General features: G+C 42.8%; 1 protein-coding gene across 8 annotated transcripts in view; it reads right to left on the bottom strand.

Annotated features, from left to right (window-relative positions):
• PALM2AKAP2 (PALM2 and AKAP2 fusion) overlaps nucleotides 1-6663 on the bottom strand; it is a 454391-nt gene that overhangs the window by 353744 nt on the left and 93984 nt on the right. The gene's annotated exons all lie outside the window — the stretch shown is intronic.

The following is a 6663-nucleotide window of genomic DNA, read 5'->3' as shown; positions in this document are numbered from 1 at the left end:
CATATGCACCCTATGGCAGCTCTCAGGATGAGGAAAAAAAAGTTTTGTCTCCACCAATCGGCCAGACCTTTGGCCATTCTAATTTAGGTACCTTCCTTATTATCTCATGATTTCTCTTTTTCATATGATAACAGAACTTCTTTCTTTCTTTCTTTCTTTCTTTCTTTCTTTCTTTTTTTCTTTCTTTCTTTCTTCTTTTTCTTTCTCTCTCTTCCTCTCTCTCTCTTTCTTCATACTTCTCCTTCTTTTCCTTCTCCTTCTCCTCCCCCTCTCCCCCTCCTTCCTCCTCCCCCTCTTTCTTCTATTTTCTTTATACTACTTTTGCAGAATTTTATGAACGTTACATCTTGTACATTCTTTTTCTCTCTTCTTTAATGAAGAACCAAACATGCCAGTGTCAGGGAACATCTTCATCAATAGTCTTTGTCTTAAGTGAGAGACCTTTCCTTGGCATTTCTTATTTCATGCACCTCCTTTGGCTCCCTGTCTGCCTGTTCTTAAATATAGCCCTCTAGGGTGTAATTACCTACAGTCTTGATTTCTGGATTCTTCTTGATAAATCATGAGGTCTGGCAATATTGGCCATAGTGAAATCATTGTTACTGCACTCATGTAGGTTAAAGGGCACAATTTTCATCACTTGTAGGAGCAATAAAGCCATGTCAATGATATCTACCATTCTGGAGCTGTTTAGGCTCTGAATGCCAGAGGACAGCTAGGAACCGAAGCTCATGGTCTCCAACATAAATCTCTTTGACATTAGCCAAGGGTCTTGAACATCCAAAGAAGGAAACAGATTACTATGAGAAACTTGGGAGCAGGGGCAGGACTTATTTGTCTCTGAATTACTGAGTCCCAATTGCAGTGCTCAGCCCTGCTGCCTCGTATGAAATTAGTGCTCAGAAAATGTCTGTCAAATGGAGAGGCTTGAGATCACAGGTATAATTCTAGACAACAACAAAATGGTCCTGAATCCTTCTATAAGATTGCCTAATATTTTAATTTTTGTAGTGAAAATATTTTTACGACATTGCAGGTTCTTAAAACTCCCAGTTCTTAGAAAACATTCTGGGTTTTTTTTTCCCCAACTTATGAAAATACGTTTGTACTTACTAGAGAATTCACATATAGCTGACCTTACAAATCATAAAGCTCATAATTTTCAGGTGAGGAAACCAGTCCCAGAAAAGAAAAAGACTTGTCCTAGCGTAGGTTATTGGCAGTCTGGATAAGAACCAGATCTCTTGGGGCGCCTGGGTGGCGCAGTCGGTTAAGCGTCCGACTTCAGCCGGGTCACGATCTTGCGGTCCGTGAGTTCGAGCCCCGCGTCAGGCTCTGGGCTGACGGCTCAGAGCCTGGAGCCTGTTTCCGATTCTGTGTCTCCCTCTCTCTCTGCCCCTCCCCCGTTCATGCTCTGTCTCTCTCTGTCCCAAAAATAAATAAACATTGAAAAAAAAATTTAAAAAAAGAACCAGATCTCTTGATTCCTAGTTCAGTGATTGTTTTTCAGCCCTAGGGATCTGCCCAAGCCCAGGAAGTGGTTCTAATATGGCAGGGCACATGACCAATTCCAACAGTCTGTTGGAGAAATGGGGGAAGTTCCCTGCTTACACACTGTGAGAGGCCTGGGCACCTCTGAAGGGCACCCCTCAACCTGTCAGGCCGGCTCCTGCAAAGGCTAATGGGCAGCCCAGGGGGATGGAGATGGAAATACAAGAGTTGCTCCTCCCACCTCAGACTTAAAGCAGGTGTCCCAGTGGTCATGGGAACCCTAAGAGCAAACCTATCCCGCCCCAACATCAAACTGTAACTCCTAAGTCCAGAGCATAAACGTGTAACTGTAGTCATGACAGAACATGACATGTGATGGTAGATGAAATCAATCATCTAACTTATGAAATATCATGACTCTGTTTCTAATACAATGGACTAAAGACCACGAATTATTTGATTAAGGTCTAGAAAAGACCAAAGGTAAACTGGGATTGCCACTTTGTAGACTCCCTTACTCCAATTTATCTTACTTCTCTGCCAATAGTACATGGTTACCTACAGATTCTAATGACCTCCTGGGAATAAGGGCCTGGGCAGGTAACATGCCCCTGGGGCAGAGGGGCAGCCCAACTCACCAAGTCCAAGGGGAAGGAGTACAGAGGCTGGGCACATTTGCCATGGTTCATATTCTTTCTCCTTCATGTGCTTGGTCATTCCTTTACAGTGAAAAAACCTACTCCATTCCAAGTGATTAACCAAATAAGTGCCCTAGAATAAATTACGTAATTAAGAAGATGGCCTTCCAAACAGCATAAAAAGCAGTTTGAGCTGGTAAATATTTTAATGAAATTGGTCAGAAGAACAACTTCTGCTGGATCCATTTCATGGTCTTTAAAATTATGGGAGTCCTTAACATTTTAGAAATGGGAAGAATCTTACTTCCTGATTCACTATTTGTTGACACCTACCAGATAGGCAACATTTAGTGCAATTATACATGCATAACACACACACACACACACACACACACACACACACGTATGTATTTGTGTGTATATCTATGTATGTATATATATTAAGTGTGTGCATATATAGACATAAATATAAAGTAGGCTCTGTACCCAAGGCATTTTTAATGAAAGATCCAAAACCAGAGACTAACTGAAAATTAGTGTGGTGGCTTAACATGAACCACTTGTAAGACAAGGGTAAAAAGAACTGAGGCTGGTGAATTTGTCAGCTGGTGCCCTTTTTAGGGACCTGCTAGACCTAGACTATTACATATTTAGTCCAGATGCCATAAACACCAAAAAACCATGAGAATATTGGCTTGTGGTAGTAGTAGTAATAATAATTATTATTATTATGGTGTATCCACATCAGCATTCAAAGCCCTCCACAATATGGTGGTAGCTTATGTCTCTGGGGTGATTTTCCCCCACTTTGTAAATATGCTCCAATCCAACTAAATTTTGACTTTGGGCAAGTTTCTTAACCTGTCTGTGCCCTGGTTTCCTCATCTGCAAAATGAGGAAAATAGCAACACTACCTCATAGGGTTGCTGTGATGATTAAGTGAGATACTAGATCCAAAACACAACAGTGCCTGCACCAGATCTCCACCTTCCTCCCTTCAACCTCCAGGGAATATTGCTGGTGCTTCTTTTTACTGGGCTAGCACACTAGATGAGTCTATGAGTACGAGGGCCCTGTGATATGGTTCTGATAACTATCAATTAATAATGAATAAAAATTAATAAGTAAGCCTTTTTCTGAGTTACTAAATATTAGCATATGTGATCAAACACCTACTTTGTAGCTTACGTTTTGTTCCATTTCTTCCATTTGTTTGGGGGCTTCTTGTGCCCTGTACCTATTAACTAACTTACCAGGGTGGGGATGAGACATTCTTCTGTGCTTTCTAAAATAGAATCATCTGGCTAGCTTTTCTAAGGGACTCCTATTTCCCCCCAGGCCCCCTGGCATTCCCAAATTCATTATCAGAAAATGGGTTCAAAGACCAGTAGTTCAAGGCAGATAGGACATCCTGGAGCGAAGAGCAGAGTGGATTTTTTGCTGTCATCTGTTTCTCGCTGGCTGACACTCGAAGTGGTTGTCATTCCCTGGTGCAGAAGGAAAACACCATAAAAGGCAAGGCTCGAGCAGGCTGTTAAGCAGTTCTGAAGTGTTCAGGGGCTGTGAACCCTCTTGGGAAGGAGCAGCCCACCCCTGGCAAAGACTGCGGCACACTTCGTGGCAAACTTGTGCAGGAACAAAGCACATATTGTTACCTCCAAATGCCAAGCTCCACAGGCTAGTAAAATGACGTAGTATACCTTTAATGGGGTGAGGGGAGTTGGCTTCCCTGGAACGTTTTGGATGGAGTCATAACACAAATAAACTGGATTCTCAGGTCTGGATGTATAAAGCCCAGAGCGAAGCTGCGTGGTCACAACTGGGGCAACCCAGACTATTGTGTAAATCAAATGCAGAAGCCGGGGCGTTCTGGCAGCTGCACATCTGCAGGCTCGTGTGTAGAAAAGACGCCTTTGAAACACTTCCCAGCGGCCTTTACTATCTGCCACTTTTTTCTACATGTGTTTATTGTTCATAGAATCGATGATCTCTGCTCATTTTTATTGTTGCTAAAAATATGGCAGCTGAGTAACGTTTTGGATAACCTGGAGCGGATTTAGCAGGACAGGGGAGAATGTGAGTGTAGTTCACGTCCATTCTCTGGGCTGAGTATGTGCGTGTCTGCAGACACACACTCGCGCGTGTACACACGTGCACACACGTCCACTAGAGTTGGTTCCAGAGATCAGGAGGGAAGGAAGTGAGGTAGTGTTCACGCCAGCCAAGTCAAGTCACAGAGGAAGTGAGAACTTTGAACAGTGAGCTCCATTTTTCAATGGTGAGAGTGGTGGTCTACACGATTTGGGTCTGCCGTCCTGCCATTTGATGAAAGGTAGCTCCTAAGAGCTAATAGTCGGGGATCTGAATATGATCAAAAAGGAAACCTGCATCCACCGATAAGATTTGATTTAAATGCCGAATAAGCTGTCAGAAAAGTTACTTGGTGTCTAGGCTGAGAGGAGGGGCTCCATTTGGGATCCCAAAATGATAGGGAGTGAGAGCACACAGGCCTTACAGGAGAAAGCACACAGCACTTAGGGAGAAAGTGCTTTAGCCTGTGAGTCTCCTGGAGGGGAGGACTAGAGCAAGAAGTGAACGTAGCTGGAGACTGTGAGGTCCTGATCTTCCAATGAGAACATCCGAGCTGCTTATAATATTCCCAGAATCCCATGGGGCACCTGGGTGTCTCAGTCAGTTAAGTATCCAACTTTGGCTCAAGTCGTGATCTCACGATTTGTGAGTTCAAGCCCCGCGTAGGGCTCTATGCTGACAGAGGGTGTGGAGCCTGCTTCGGATTCTGTGTCTCCCTCTCTCTCTACCCCTCCCCCGCTCATTCTCTCTCTCTCTCTCTCTCTCTCTCTCAAAAATAAACATTAAAAAATTAAATAAAAATATTCCCAGAATCCCAGTTAACATATTGGAGCAAATGATGTTAAGAGAAGTAACACCTTGTTGGTGGAGGGCAGGAGCACTCACAAGCACTGAAATCAATTGCTTGACTTTCCTCAAATGTGATGTTAAAATTGTCAATCACTGTTTTAGACACTCTGACTCTCAAAATATTTGGGAAATCATAAGATAATCGAGTATAGCAGGGACCTAGTGACTCTCTGCCAATCTTCTCCTTTAAAGATGAAGAAACTGAGGCTCAGAAAAATTGTCCCAGGCCATGAAGCTAGACAGTGTCAGCAGAAACTTGCAAGGTATTTTTCTTTACCCTTGTGATCCAGAAATACGGTCATTCATTTTGCCTGGAGTGTGACAACCATATTCTTAGTTTCAGCACAGACAATTGCTTTTTCAGATCCTTTATAATTATTCCTATTCCAGTTATTCTTACGAACTCAAAAATGTCTATTATTTTTAGGTTGGGATTCCTTTCCCTGCCCTCCCTATCTAACAACATCTTTCCTGCCAGTGGCCTATCTTTTTCCTTTTCCTCTGCATTTCTGAGGGAGATTTCTAATTTATTTTCTCTGTAATGGGTTCAGTCCTCCACTGGCTCAGTTCAGTTATTTGCTGCCTCTAATAAGGATTTTCATTCTGCTCTTAAGATTTTAGCTCTCATGGGGCACCTGGGTGGTTCAGTTGGTTGAGCCTCTGACCCTTGATTTTGGCTCAGGTCATGATCTCACAGTTTGTGGGATCGAGCCCCACATCAGGCTCTGTGCTGACAGCACGAAGCCTGCTTGGGATTCTTTCTCTCCCTCTCTCTCTGCACTCCCCACCCCACCCCACCCCCACCTGCCGCTGTTCACATTCTCTCTCTCTCAAAATAAATAAACATTCCTTAAAAAGATTTTAGCTTTCAGTCATATATTTCCCATTTTTCGTTTTCATTTTCATTTCATTCCACCCCATCCCTATGACCTTGGGATTTTCTATTTCTATTTTTTAATGGCCATATAGAACATAGACAGATGATTACATCCATACACCAAACAAGAAACAAAAAGCACATTTTGCCACTTTTTGGAATTCATTCATTCAGAATCTATAATGTCCCGAGCCCCATGCTGGGTTCTGAAGCAAGTTATGTCCCCCTACTCTCAGAGCATGCGAGAATATATATTAAGAAATGCACATCATAACAACCGTAATACAAGGTAGACAGTCTTTCCTGCCTTAAGAAAGGCTTAAATCTCAAAAAGATATTTTGAATCCTATACATTTTTTGAAATTTTCTTCTGGTTCCTACAACAGACAATTTTCAGAGGTCTCATTCTCTGCTTTAAGATTCATGTTCCTTTTTCTGGGGTCTACAGAATTTTTTCCACTGGTTCCAAGTAGTCTTTTGTATTATTGTGTGCTTTCAGTATGATTATTTAAATAAGGTGAGCTCTCTTCAGACTTAGTGTCCACAGTCATCCATGGCATGAAGTTGGCATTGTCAGTGCCCACCTCCATCCCTACGATGATCTCATTCCTACAGCTGGAGGACAGGTGGATGTGCAGCTTCTACCAAAGGCCAGAGTCCGATGCAGCTCTGTTCTCCGCCAACTTCCAGCATCTCCTCCAACCCCCCATTGTCTGG

Source organism: Leopardus geoffroyi, chromosome D4, assembly GCF_018350155.1.
Source record: "Leopardus geoffroyi isolate Oge1 chromosome D4, O.geoffroyi_Oge1_pat1.0, whole genome shotgun sequence".
NCBI classification, from domain to species: Eukaryota; Metazoa; Chordata; class Mammalia; order Carnivora; family Felidae; genus Leopardus; species Leopardus geoffroyi.
This window is presented reverse-complemented; position numbering and strand designations above follow the sequence as displayed.